The 15,455-nt window shown below is 45.7% G+C and overlaps 1 protein-coding gene across 2 annotated transcripts in view; it reads right to left on the reverse strand.

Annotated features, from left to right (window-relative positions):
* Nucleotides 1–12,412, reverse strand: part of LOC137546167 (interleukin-1 receptor-like 2) — an 81,315-nt gene extending 68,903 nt beyond the window's left edge. The window contains exon 1 of one of the 2 annotated variants that reach the window (XM_068268249.1): nt 12,297–12,412. The gene's annotated coding sequence lies outside the window, so the exon portion shown is untranslated. Of the gene's footprint in view, nt 1–12,292 lie in introns of both variants that reach the window. The other variant, XM_068268248.1, reaches the window with a different exon arrangement.
* Between the last annotated feature and the right edge of the window lie 3,043 nt (nt 12,413–15,455).

Here is a 15,455-nt window from a genome sequence, read left to right on the forward strand (position 1 = left end):
TTATTTATTTATTGAATTTATAAAGCGCCAACATATTATGCAGCACTGGATAACACATAAAAAAAGAGACTCACAGTAGTATGTTAATGGGAAAACAGCATGAGCACTTCTTAGGGTAGGATGGACTGAATGATATCAATCAGTCTGGAAACTCCTGCTTCATAAAGAATCTATCTCACAGCATAGCTGCTGTCTGGGCTTTACAAGCAAGATATGTGACTGACAACTGTGAAAGAGAACTTTAATTCAGTTATGTGGAGAAACAAAACAACACATACAGCACAAGTTGACAGTTTAATCCCCCAGTGTGGCAGCGTTGCATGAGTTTGAGAAGTGATATCAACCACTTCTTATTTCTACGACAGATTAGCACTGGTTTTGCAAGTACGACATTTCTAGAAATTCATGCAAAAACTAGTGCAAAAGTCTTCTTATTTTGTAAGTAGAGAATGTTCTCTCAGAACACATGCAGATTACAATTGTAATGAAATAGGTAGGAAATAAGATGAAGAAACTGTCATCATTGCTTTGATAAATCTGGGCCATTGTCAATTACGGTTGTGTTTAAATATCATTGATCGATCATCAGTGCAACAGTTTAGGGATCAAGCTCTTAACATAGGCAGTGTTCAGCTATTGCTGAGTAGTGTCTACTGGTTAGGAGAGAAAGGAGGTGGAGGTGGAATGAATGCCATGGGACAGCTGTACACATGCTAGATTTCGGGCTGAGATGGCACGGGACGATTCTATTAATCGTGGATCATCTAGCTTGTGTTAGAGGCAGTTACACATGAGGAAGAAGCTATCCCCATGATGCCAAGTCAATGAGTGTTTATGCAAACCATTCCTTTATACTCCTATAAAGCCTTACAGACACCTAGAACTATGGGTTTACAGCATGTGTGTATTGGCCCCCAACCTTAGTTGCAACTCAGCCTCCCCTGCATAACTATGACGATCACAACCCTTACCCTAAAATGAACCCCGGCCTACAAGAACCCTGACAGTATCCCAACCACTCCACAGAACCATCTTTTACTAAAATAACCAGTGATTTATTAATAGCCAATTCTTTAGTCATCCTTCTTCATCTGCTCTCTGCATCTGACAGAACAAACTCTGCTCCTCCATACTTCTTTAGCTGCGCCCATTTACCTATTCAGCCATTAGTCCTTGGGCAAAACTCCCTAATGCTCCGGGGTGGCCCATTCAGGGTAGCCTTAAGGTGGCCACACACGATACAATAAAATAATCCAATTTTACAGCAATTCGATAAAAACAATCGGATCGGAAAGCTTTTTTTTCATTCGACTGAAAAATCTGATCGGATTTCCCGTTTTTTTCGAATTTAATCGAACTAGAATGCCAGATATTTTTCTTCAATCTTTCTAAAGATTGTATGGTGTGTGTTATATTGTCAATTTATTAATATACACACCCTAGCAATTTTGTCAGAGTATCCAATCATTTTTATCATAATTGGGGAAACATTGAACATACGTGTGTGGTACATTGGTCATATTTTTGAAATGTTACAGTCAGTCAGAAAAATTGATTGCAATTCTTAAATTGAACAGATATTTAAAAAATTGTATGGTGTGTGGCCACCTTAAGTGGCCGCATCTTTCAAATTGCTTTGAGTCCACACTATTCAAATTTTTATAACACTATTATTTAAAGTAATTGCTTTTTAACCTTTTACAGTCTGTGCATCACCAAATGTTTTTCATCGGTCCTCAGAAATACTGTTTGGCATGAAACATGATACAAGCTGTAAAGATAAGTCTTGGATAGTAAAGGCCCACAATTCTGTATTTTAAAAAAGGCAGGGCCTCCCACACTCACTATTATCCCTCTGATTAAAGTGTCGGTCTCCAATTTCCCGTAAAATGAACCACTAATCTCTAGAGCTTCATATAATACCTTAGCCACACACATACACACACACACGCACACATGCACACACACAAGCATGCACGTAACTGGATCCTTTCACCCAGGTAATAAACGGATACTGGTAAGCATTCTGTTGTGGACCCATTTAGTTAAAGAGGAACTCCAGTGAAAATAATGTAATAAAAAAAGTGCTTCATTTTTACAATAATTATGTATAAATGATTTAGTCAGTGTTTGCCCATTGTAAAATATTTTCTCTCTCTGATTTACACTCTGACATTTATCAAATGGTGACTTTTTTTGCTGCTGGCAGGTGATGTCACTGGAAGGAGATGCTGCTTGCTTTCTAGGCAGTTGGAAACAGCTGTTATTTCCCACAATGCAACAATGTTCCCCCAGTGTGATGCCATCACACTGTGGGAGGGGTTTCACCATAATATCAGTCATACAGAGCCCCATGATGATCTGTTTCTCATGGTAAAGGGGTTATCAGCTACTGATTGGGATGAAGTTCAATTCTAGGTTACAGTTTCTCTTTAAAATTATTATCTACTTTTAGGACATATTTAGGGCATAGTTATGCACAAATATAGAAAATTCAAGCTTCCAAACACTTCGGTATTTTGTAAAATGCAGCATAAACATTTTTCCAGGAGGGAATATGAGCAATGTGAAATGCCTGAATCACCTTGACCACAGTGTCCGCTTTTCAGCATCTGTAACATTGATGTGTTGCTGCAAAGCGGACACAACTGCACACAACTGCATTAGTGGGCTCAGGCCTTAAATGGACACTGTAGGGGGGTCAGGGGAAAATGAGTTGAAGTTACCCGGGACTTCTAATGGTCCCCACAGACATCCTGTGCCTGTGCAGCCACTCCCCAATGCTCTGGCCCCGCCTCTGGTTCACTTCTGGAATTTCAGACTTTAAAGTCTGAAATCCACTGCGCCTGCGTTGCCGTGTCCTCACTCCCGCTGATGTCACTAGGAGCGTACTGCGCAGGCCCAGTATGGTCTGTGCCTGCACCGTGCGCTCCTGGTGACATCAGGGGAAGCGAGGACATGGCAACGCAGACGCAGTGGTTTTCAGACTTTAAAGTCTGAAATTCCAGAAGTGAACCGGAGGCGGGGCCGGAGCATCAGTGAGTGGCTGCACGGGCACAGGATGCCTGCGGGGGACCATTAGAAGCCCCGGGTAACTTCAACTCATTTTCCTCCGACCCCCCTACAGTATCCCTTTAACACTGTATGATCTGAGCAGCACATACATAAATCTGGAAAGAGGTAGGTGGTTATGCCAGAAACCTTCTAGGGAAAAACACAATATTTCATAACTACAAACATAAATTATTAGCCTTTGCCATAGAAACCATCTTAATATGGAAATTATATTTATCAGTACTAGCCGTACAAGCACATAGATCTTACCATTTCAGTGTACTATTGGTAAGAATTATTTTATCTGAAGAAAGTACAGGAGATATATTATGCATTGAGAAACTGAAGTATTCTTAGTCAGGTCTGCACAAATTTGCAGACTATAATCTTGTAGCATACTGACTAAACTCATTCCTGGGCAGTGACATCACATACAGGAAAAGTGATTTTTCCAGCAGGCCCAGAACAAGCATGTGTTGTGTGTCCCTTGCTAAATCTGCATGTTCCAAGTAATTTACTGCATGCATCTATAAAGAACTCTCAGACAGCTAGCTTGCAGTACTTTACAGAAATATCAGCTCACATCAGGGAGCTGTTCTTATTAATTATCATAGATCACCTTATCTGATAAAACCTTTCAAGCATCCTACAAGCAAAACAAGTATTTACAATTAAGGCAAGAAAAGTAATACCAGAATCAGGTTAATCAGGAAAAGCTTATTTTAAGTGATTTGTTTTTGGAAAGTAAGAAAAAGTAAAAGGAGAGATCATTCATCATGCCATTAAAGGGAAGGTTCAGGGAGGGTGGGTAAAAAATAAAAATCAATTTCCACTTACCTGGGGCCTCCTCCAGCCCGGAGCCCGGAGGACGTCCGATGACGTCAGCGCGCCGGCGTGGGACGCAGAAGTTCCGGGCTTTGGAGCGCAGAAGAGCCCGACCTGGCAGCCGGCCTGGCCAGGTCGGGTCGGCCACCGGAGACCACCGGGAGCCTGCGGAGCGGCGGCGAGGGCACCTCCTGCCTGCCACGGGCTGGAGGAAGCCCCAGGTAAGTGGAAATTGATTTTTATTTTTTACCCACCCTCCCTGAACCTTCCCTTTAAAGCGCCTTCTCTATTTTCCTCTCCAAGAGGTTGCTGATGCCGTCTTCAGTTGCATATCTAGGGAATTGGACATCCAGTGCTGATAATTTACAGGCAACAACCACACACAAAAGTTTGCTTGGCATTTGAAAATGCTTATCTGGACAAAGAAGAAGAGTTCTGGTCTTCTGTGTTATGGTCAGATGAAACTAAAAATTTAATTGTGTGGTCACAATTATGTTTCCTTCATTTGGTGTAAAAAAGGAGAAGCCTTCAACCCAAAGAACACCATCCCCACTGTCAAACATGGTGGTGGGAACCTAATGCTTTGGGGGTGTTTTTCAGCCAATGGACCAGGGAACCTAATCACAGTAAATGGCACCATGAAAAAAGAGCAATACATGAGGATTCTCAATGATAACTTCAGGCAGTCTGCAGAGAAACTTGGCCTTGGGCACCAGTGGACATTTCAGCAGGACAATGACCTAAAACACACAGCAAAAGTGGTGAAGAAATGAAGACCCTCCAACCTGAAAGATTTGGAGCGCATTGCTAAAGATGAATGGGCAAAAATACCTGTGGAGACATGCAAAAAGCTGGTCTGCAATTATAGGAAGCATTTGATTGCTGTCATAGCCAATAAAGGCTTTTCTATTAATTATTGAGAGGGGTATGAATAATTTTGGACTGGACTTTGCACTTTTTGCTCAAATGTAAATAAAAACTGCACATTTTTTTTACCACAATAATGCCTCTTGTACATTGTCTTATTATTTTTGGGGGAAATACCTATGTAATGTCCCGTCAAAAAATACTTGCTGGTTAAATTAAAGTAACTTTAAGTAAAAATGTGCCAGGGGTATGAATAATTATGGGCAGCACTGTATGTATGTATATATATATATATATATATATATATATATATATATAGTCTTACCTAAGATGTAATATTACAAGTGAACGAGCAAACTCATACAGCCCATAACTTTCAATGTTATTGTTCAGAATATCCTGAAGCATGTAACACAGGAAATCACTAAATGTAGATGACTAAACTTTTCTGCCTCTGCTTGAAATGGTTGTTTTCTTCTGCTAATGATCTGGTAAATATTATTCTGGGACATATTCCTTGCTTTTCCTTTATTTTGCATCCTGTGCCCAAGTCTACCAGCGGCAATTTCTTCTCGTATGCGCCACAGGTATGTATAAATCTTTTAATTTATTCCAAGGTTTCCTTTAAGTTTTCTTGGACTCTCTTAAAGAGACTCTGTAACAAAAAAAGTACTCACCTCGGGAGGGGGAAGCCTTAGGGTCCCAATGAGGCTTCCTCCTCCCCTGTAGTTGCAGGCAATCCAATGCTGGTTCCCACGAAGCGTCCCACAATCCTGGCTCGACAAGCCTGACAAGGCTTGATATATTTAACTTCCCTGGCTCCAGCGGGGGCACTGTTGCGGCTCTCAGCACGGAGATAGGCAAAAATAGCCGATCTCTGTCGGGTCCGCTCTACTGCGCAGGCGCAGGAGACTTGCGCCTGGGCAGTAAAGTGGTCCGACAGCTATCGGCTATTTCCGCCTATCTCTGAGGCGGAGAGCCGATACTGCGCCTGCGCTGGACCCGGGAAGGTAAATATTTACATCCCTGCTGTTCGGAGGGGCACAGCAAGACCGCCGTGGGACACAGGAGGACAGGGGAAGCCTCGATAGGATCTGGAGTCTTCCCCCGCTTGGGGTTAGTATCCCTAGGGGAACTTTTTTTAGTTACAGGTTTTCTTTAACCTCTTGACGACCAGCTAACGCCGATTGGCGTAAACTGGTCGTCTGCGGGTTACCATGGAAACGGCCGCTCGATCGAGCGGCCTTTCCATGTCAGTTCACGGAGGGTCTCTCCGTGAACAGCCGGAGAGCCGCCGATAGCGGCTCGCCGGCAAAATGTAAACAGGCGGGGAAGAAATCCCCGCTGTTTACATCATACGGCGCTGCTGCGCAGCAGCGCCGTAAGTCAGATCGGCGATCCCCGGCCTCTGATTGGCCGGGGATCGCCGCCATATGATAGGCTGAAGCCTATCCCACAATGCGCAGGACGGTTATCCGCCCTGCGCAGCCCAGCAAGGGAGAGGGAGGTAAGGGGAGGGAGGGAGCGCACAAAATGCTGCGGAGGGGGGCTTTGAGGAGCCCCCCCCCCGCTACCCACTAATGGCCGGCGGCGATCAGACCCCCCCAGCAGGACATCCCCCTAGTGGGGAAAAAAGGGGGGTAGTCTGATCGCCCTGCTGCACTGCTGATCGGTGCTGCGGGCTGTAGAGCCCACGCAGCACCGATCAGTGAAAATTCCCCTGGTCGGCAAGTGGTTAAGTGGCATAAAGACATTACAAACAGGCATTAGCCCACAGGTGATATGAACATAAATGTCTGGTGTGGTTTTTTAACTAGTATGTTTACATTTACCAAGCTGCTTCTTAAACTAACGTTGTTTAGATCAGTTTATGGTCTCCATACTTGAAAATGCAATATCATGCACATCCTGTGAAAAATTAGGCAGGCCTGGAACAGTGCCTGTTTGGGTCATATTTAGAATGGTGATTCTGGCGACGCAGTGCCACAGCAGTATATGATCTCTGTGAGTCTGTAGGAGTAAGTATTTATGGAGGAAGTATAGGATATACATTTCTTACTGAGGCGTGTTTTAAGCTAGCACATAGCGATAACACTGATGAAGTACAATTGCCGCAGCAATTTAACCTCTTAAATCCCCCCTAGTGACCAGGCCATTTTTTACTAATAGGGCCACTGCAGCTTTAAGGCCTCACTACAGGGCCGCACATCTCAGCAAACAAGTGACCCCCCTTTTTCTGCCCACCAACAGAGCTCTCTGTTGGTGGGCAATGATCGCTCCCAGGATGTTTATTTTTTTTTATACAAATATTTATTTGATTTTCTGAAAATCCCCAGTACAGCGCTGCCGTAGATCTCAACCCCGTACATAGTAAATAGACGGCGATTCTGCCGTCTAGCAGTGTCCTAGCGGCGTTCGCCGCTGGGAGGCTGATGACGATTCAAGCGGGGATACACGCACATCGATGAGCACGATTCTGTGCACTCTCCACCCCAAGCCAGTCACACCAATCGCCGTGGAGTGGTTCTGGGGTTGGTGCACTGCTCACGCCAATCGCCGTAGAGCAGTCATTTACTGGTTAAGAAAAAACTGAAGTCATACTTATAGGTGATTTCAATAATCCAGACATTAAAGCAAATCTGTACCCAGCCAAACAAAATGTTAGATATTTAGGGGGGAGTCTCTAGATCCTCCAGGGCAGCCATTCTCACCTGGGGTTCCATGACATTTTGCAATTCTGCAGGACAAAATATTCCTGCTTCCCCATTTTCGTGGGACAAAGTAGTCCTGCTCCACTGCTAATGGGACTGACAGATTAAGGGTCATTGCTGTATTTGATATGTGGGGGTCATTGTTGCATCTGGTATGTGAAAGTGATTGGCACATTTTACTGTATATCCTGGGGTAACGGCTTAATTTCATATGCAAGGATCATTGCTGCATTTTACATTTGGGGGTAAACGCGGCATTACTTATGTGGAAGGTCATAGCTGCATTTTTGTGTGGATAATAATTGCATTTACCGTAATATGCGGGGTAATTTCTGCATTTTATATATAGAGAAATGTCTGCATTTTATATGTTGGTTTATTTTCTTACATAACATGCTGTTTGGTCACGGAGAACAGGCAACAGCGGGGATGGAGATGGACACAAACTAAAGGGGAGAGTGTGCCACACGGACAGGTGAGTTTGCCCCACTGCAGTGAAACAGGGCCCTAGGAGACCACTATTAGGCCTCTTGCACACTGCAAGTGATTCCGATTCAGATTCCGCTTTTTAATCAGTTTTTACATCCGATTCCGATTCCGATTTGCAGTTTGCTCCCTGCACACTGCAAAGCGGAATCTGAATCGGATGTGAAAACTGATTAAAAAGCGGAATCTGAATCGGAATCACTTGCAGTGTGCAAGAGGCCTTAACTTGACACTATGGCCCTTTGATCTACCGCTGTTACCCCTTTTCAGCAAGATCTTTTGTCAGGTATGATTGATCAATCAACTTCAGATGGAAATCGATCGAAATTATGATTGGGTGGCCATGTCGTGGCACCTCAATACTATTTTTTATATTGCTACATTCCAGATGATTCGAAAAATATAAAAAAAAATCTGCCATCATTTCTGCAGTCACAGCTATTAATATTCTGCCAAATACTGTATTTCCCGCCGTATGAGACGCACTCCCCCCCCCCCCCCCCCCCCCCCCACAAAAAAAATGGGTAAAAAAGTCCCTGCATCTTATATGGTAAATGCAGGTTATCCCTGACTTACGAACATCCTCCAATATGACGAGGATTCCCTGCATTAGCTCCCTCTGTGTGTCTACTCCTCGCCTGTGTCTCTGCTCCCCTTCTTGTGTCTCTGCTCCCCCAGGTGTAATTAGCAGTGTAGCGACATGTCTTACCTAATCTAGCAGTTCCCATGGGGGATGGCAGGGCTCTGTTCTCTAGCACAGCTCCCCCTAGTGATGACGCAATCACTGGAGGAGCAGTACGGGCGAGAAGAGAGGTCTGGGATCCCCGTGGGAGCTGCTGGATTAGGTAAGGCATGTCGCTACACTGCTAATTATATCGGGAGGGGGGATGCGGAGACACAAGGGGGGGGGGACAGACCACACAGGGGGAGCTGGGGACACACACAGGGTGCACACTGGGGACAGAAGGGGGCACACAGGGGACAAATGGGACACACTGGGGACAGAAGCGAACATACAGGGGACAGAAGTGGACACACTGGGGGCAGAAGGAGACACAGGATGACACATGGGGGATGCAGGAGGACACATGGGGACACACAAGGACACCAAATGGGGGAGAACATATATATATATATTTATTTTTATTTTATTATTCTTTTTTTCCATGGTTTTGGCCCTCTAAACCTAGGTGCATCTTATATTCCGGAGCGTCTCATATGTCGTAAACTACGGTAGTGCTTTTAATTTAAAGAACACCATAGGTTACAATAGAGAACAGTAGCATGTGTATCAAACACCCTGTTACCAGTCTGACGCAGATGGAGCCTATTCACAACAATTCTGTAATATTTACCGTATTTGTTGCCGTATAAGACGCACTTTTTCTCCCCAAAAAATAGGGGGAAAAAGTCCCTGCGTCTTATACGGCAAAGGCAGGGAATCCTGGACATATAAACGCCCGCCGATACGGACCGCGACCCGCCGCCACGTCGGGAATTCCCTGCCTGTGCGTGTCAACTGTGGCTGCAAGTGATGTGTGCCTCTGCCCTCTCCCGATGCCTGTTAAGTGTGTGGCTGCGTGTCCCTCGCAAGTGTATAGTATGCCCGCTCCCCCCGTGTTCCTTATCTCCCTCCCCCATGTGGTTGCTGGCCCCCCCCCGGGTGTTAATCTGCAGCGGGCTTACCTCTCCGCCATGCCCGCGAGGATTGGAGACTTCCATCACAGCCGCGCATCTCACTCTAGTGATCGGCATGTGATGATGACGCAATCATCACATGCCGATCACTAGAGCGAGATGCGCGGCTGTGATGGAAGTCTCCAATCCTCGTGGGCATGGCGGAGAGGTAAGCCCGCTGCAGATTAACACCCGGGGGGGCCAGCAACCACATGGGGGAGGGAGATAAGGAACACGGGGGGAGCGGGCATACTATACACTCGCGGGGGACACGCAGCCACACACTTAACAGGCATCTGGAGAGGGCAGAGGCACACATCACTTGCAGCCACAGTTGACACACACACAGGGACACAGGCACAAAAGGCAGGCATGAGGGACATGATGCATTCATAGGTAACACAAGGGGACACAGGCACATCGGGCAGGCATGAGGGACACATAGAGGACACAGGGCATGCATGGGGGACACAGAGGACACATGGGGGACACAGGCACATGGGGCAGGCATGAGGGACACACAGAGGGCATGCAGGGTTGCCACAGAGGACACATGGGGCAGGTATTGGGGACACAGAGGACACATAGTGCATGCATGAGGGACACATAGGGCAGGCATGGGTGACACATGGGGCATGTATGAGGGACACAGAGGACACATGGGGAGACAATGGGACACAGGAGGACACTTAGGGCAGACATGGGAAACAATGTTGGAGGCATGAGGACAACATTTGAGGGGTAACATGTATAAGACTCTCCTGGAATATGGACGCACCAGGTTTAGTATATTTTTTTTTTTCCTGGATTTTGCCCTCTAAACCTGGGTGCGTCTTATATTCCGGAGCGTCTTATACGGCGCGAAAGACAGCCCACATAATTCCAGGCATTATGCAAACTATCACTAAGGGTAATTACTTCTGTTTACTTTGCTGCTGAATTAAAGGAAACCAGAGACATCCTAAAAGAAAGATTTGATACTTACCCGGGGCTTCCTCCAGCCCCATAAGCACCGCTGAGTCCCTCGCCGTCCTCCCGCGTGCCTCTGTTCAGCCACAATCAGCTCCAGTAACTGGCTAAGTCACTTCAGTCGGGGTCTTCTGCGCATGCCCCCAGGTATCAAATCTTTCTTTTAGGACGACTCTGGTACACTTTGAGCAGATTGTACATAACACTAACATGGCTGGTGCTTAGCCTTAGAAATTCAGCTCTTAAGCTAAAAATAGGTATATGAGACTCTAGGAAAGTTCTACTTACCATGACTACTCACAATCAATCATCCCATAACTTAATTTCCACTTCAAATTTGCTTTAATAAGTAGCGCACAGTGGCAATATGACCCGAGACGGAGAACAAGAGTAGTGCGGCAGCAGGATCAGGTTATATCTTCCACCGGAAGGTGTAGTGTAATGCAGAGTTAATGTACCTGGTGGGCATCAGGGGTTACTGTAATGTAGTGTAGCTGGTGGGCATCAGACGTTAGTGTAGTGGGCAGGGTAGTGTAGCTGGTAGGCATCAGGGGTTAGTGTAGTGTAGTGTGACTGTTGGGAATCGGTGGTGTAGTGGTGCAGTGTAACTACAGGGGGGGAGAGGGGCTTCAAGGGTTCGTGAATTGTAGTGTAGTTGATGGGGAGTCTGGGACAGCAAAGGTTAGTGTAGTGTAGCTGGGCAGTGTAGCTTAGATAAAGACAGTTTGGGGGGGGGAAGTCCATAAGACGCCCCTGCACCATAAATGCGCCAAGTTTAGTTGTATAGGTTTTTTCCCTGGTTTTTGGCATCTAAACCTAGGTGCATCTTAGGGCTCGTTTCCACTATTGCGGTGCGGAATCGCCTGGATTCCACTGCTGATGAAATCGCATGCGGATGCGATTCCCCATGCGTTTTTTGCTGCGAATTCGCATAGGTGAGGGTATATGCAAAAACGCATGTGGAAAACGCATGCGATTTCCCTATTAAATACATTGCATGCAATTCGCATGCATTCCACTCGCAAGCAAATTCTGCGGCTCTTTTGTGCGTTTTTTCACCGCTGAAAAAACGCACCTCAACAACGCTACAGTGGAAACAGGCCCATCCACTTGCATTACATGTGCGAATCCGCATGCGTTGGATGCATGCGGATTTGCGATAGTGGAAACAAGCATCTTAAATTCCAAAAACTACAATATTAGAAAAATGCATCAAAAACGCATGTAAAATGCACATCCTCTGCGTCTCCATTGAAATACATGTAGTGTTTTACATGCATTTTCAAGAAATATGCAGCAAGCTGTGCGTTTTCAAAAACACACATTGTAAGATGCGGATATATGAGTTTTTATATGTGGCTCATGGACTTTCATTATTGGCAAAAAAAAGCATGTATTTTCCACAACTCTAGCGAATCTGCCTACTGTGCTCCTAGCCAGAGAGAAAAGTAAGAGAAAGTAACAAACAAATAGGTTTCCAGTTACCAATTGCAAAAAAAAATGTATAGATGCAATTTGTATCTTTAATCTAAGCTTGCTTTGAAGCAAACATAGAAACTCTAGAGAGAGGAAGCATTCACATCAGGCTTGCAGGAGAAGCAAAGTACACAGGTAGACTGTAATGTCGACATATTCGTCAGCACAGAACACCAGACCTCTCTTCTCTCGTGACACAGCAAATAAAATCATGAATAAATCAATACCTACGGCTGGTGGAGATGGGCAGCAGTCAGCACGTGGCCCTGGCCGGGCACACTGGACGTCCACACACAGCCGCTCTCTGCGCTCTCCTCTCTCCCACTCCCAGTACAGCACTACATGTATCCCCCGTCGCTGCTGGAACAGCTCGTCTTCCTGCGAGGGAGGAGGAGAGGCTGGAGATTTCGACATCCCACTGCATGTTTGTGCAGATAGGACTTCCCGGCACTTCCAGCAGCCACAGAACTGAGATTACCAAAAGTTGCTGCTGCTGCTGCTAGTTATTAACTATTTACATTCTGCAGTCAGTCATTCAATATCTTTAAATCATAAGTCAGTCTCAGAATACAGTTACTAAATTAATGTGCATTCAAACTCATACTTAGGATTTTGAGTAGGAAACACACTGTCCTTATGGTGTCTGTGATTCTTCCAGTTTAGCAACAGCGTCAGCCTGGTTTTGCTAAGGATTTCCCATGCCCGGTCCTTGGGTAAAAATAAGAGACCTATGTCTATTAGATGGAAGAAGCAGCCCCTCAGCCCTCACCATAGTCATACCAAGATTGATTAACCACCAGGTACCAGAGGCATATTTCCTCCACACTATACAATGAAGGTGGCAGTGTGTTTATACAGCAACACATTGCCACCTGACCGCAGTTGTTCTCTGTTGTGTTGCTGATGCCATTCAGTAACATTGAATAGGAAAGGACTACAACTACATGGACAAAGATGCATGCAGAAGTACATTGCAATAAAGCACTGCTGCACAATACAAAAGTCTAAGCAGTTCTAATTTCTTTGCATTCCATACACTATGCACATTTCTGAAATGTGCATAGCAACAATTATATTGAGGACTAGACCTTAGACTATACAGGCCCCAGGCAGTGCACCCCACACCCGTTACCCAGATGAAATAAATAAAAAGCTACATCGCACCCCACTGATACCAGAATTAAGTAGAAATTGGGCCTCCGGATATCTGAATTAAGTAGCCGTGTGCAAGATAGAAGAATTAAGTAGCTATAGACCCTCTCAATAACAGAATTAAATAGTCATGCGCCTGCAGATATAAACTTAAGCAGCCAGGGCAAACCCAGGATTTTTAAGGGGGGGGATTCCTGAAAGGTCTCCCTCAGCCATGCACTATACAGTATGGTAATATGGTAGGACAGCAAGCTGGGTACACACAATGCAATTTCCTGTCCGACTGACAGGATCTGACAATTATGTAATAATCCCAGCCACGGCACTATCTGCAAAGAGTTTGTATGTTCTCTCCGTGTCTGCGTGGGGTTCCTCCGGGCACTCCGGTTTCCTCCCACATTCCAAAAACATACAGATAAGTTAATTGGCTCCCCCTAAAAAATTGGCCCTAGACCACAGTACTTACACTACATAATATAGACATATGGGAATGGTAGGGATTAGATTGTGAGCTCCTTTGAGGGACAGTTAGTGACAAGACAATATATATATACACTGTACAGTGCTGCGTAATATGTCGGCGCTATATAAATACTAAATAATAATAATAATTATGTCCTAAATGTGCGATCTGCTCCAGATCGACAACTGGATCGATTAGGAGCAGTTTGGATACAGATAATAATGAGGACAGCCAACATTGGTAATGAAGGGGAAAGTGAAGCGTTCACACAGCAGGGCACAGGGCTTTGCTCATATCTGAATCTGTTAAGTCCCCCAGAGCTGCTCCATGCTCTGTACACACAGCATGGGAATCCGCAGAAAATTTCCAGGGGGGCAAAAAGGGGAGGGGGAGGAAGAAGAAGCACTGCGCGCTTAGCGCACCGTGCCGAATATTGGGGGTACGTTGTGTGGCGCACGTAGCACGCCAAAAAATGGGGCTACGTCATACAAATGGGTGTGGTCATGGACCAAAATGTGGGTGTGGTCGCGGGTAGACACAAGTTTACATGAACTTAGCAATGGTGGGACATTAGATTAGGACAGTGGTGGCGAACCTTGTGGAGGTCGAGTGCCCAAACTGCAACCCAAAAGTCACTTATCTATCGCAAAGTGCCAACAGCAATTTAAACTAAATACAAACGTTTTAACTCATACATAAACATTATGGAAAATCCAAGTTGAAAATAAACTGTGAAGATAAACAATTTCATCCATCCTACTCTTGAAAAATGTATTCTTTTTTTTTTTTAGAACCTCCCAGTTTCATTTTCTGTTTTAAAAAGCTGAAAAAGTAGGTTTAATGCTATTGTCTCATATGATGATGATTCAGATTTTTCCATAGTCTCGCAGTTAGCAATCATGTGACCCCCAACAAGACAATCATGAGGCCCCCAACATGACCAACTCAGCAATCATGAAGCCCCCAACAAGACAAATTCAGCAATCATGAAGCCCCCAAAAAGACAAATTCAGCAACCATGAGGCCCCAACAAGACAAATTCAGCAATTATGAGGCCCCAACAAGACAAATTCAGTAACCATGAGGCCCCCAACAAGACACATTCAGCAGTCATGAGGCACATAAATAGACAGCATTTCACATAAATAGGCAGAATGCCCCCTTAATATGGTAGACACCTCCTCTACTGGCTGCTGTGCTTGGCTGGCCTGGCAATACTGTTTTTGGCTGGCTTGGGGATGATGTGTGTGCCAAAAGACCTGGCAGTGATACTGGGCTGGCCTGGCTGGTGGTGATGCTGGGCTGGCCTGGCTGGCGGTGATGTTGGGCTAGCCTGGCTGGCGGTGATGCTGGGCTGGCCTGGCTGGCGGTGATGCTGGGCTGGCTGGCCTGGATAGTTTAGGTAGTGACAGGTGCATTCTAGTTTAGGTAGCGCCAGGTGCCCTCCAGTTTAGGTAGTGACAGGGCCACTCAGTTTAGGTAGTGACAGGTGCCTCCTAGTTTAGGTAGCGCCAGGTGCCCTCCAGTTTAGGTAGTGACAGGGACCCCACAGTTCAGGTAGTGACAGGAGCCCCCCCACCCCAGTTCCAGGTAGTGAAACGGACCCCACAGTTTAGGTAGTGACAGGAGCCTCCCAGTTCAGGTAGTGAAAGGGACCCCCCCCCCCCCCCAGTTCAGGTAGTGACAGGAGCCCACCAGTTCAGGTAGTGACAGGGACCCCCCCCCCCCCCCAGTTTAGGTAGTGACAGGAGCCCACCAGTTCAGGTAGTGACAGG

Source organism: Hyperolius riggenbachi, chromosome 2 (assembly GCF_040937935.1).
Source record: "Hyperolius riggenbachi isolate aHypRig1 chromosome 2, aHypRig1.pri, whole genome shotgun sequence".
In the NCBI taxonomy this organism is placed as follows: domain Eukaryota; kingdom Metazoa; phylum Chordata; class Amphibia; order Anura; family Hyperoliidae; genus Hyperolius; species Hyperolius riggenbachi.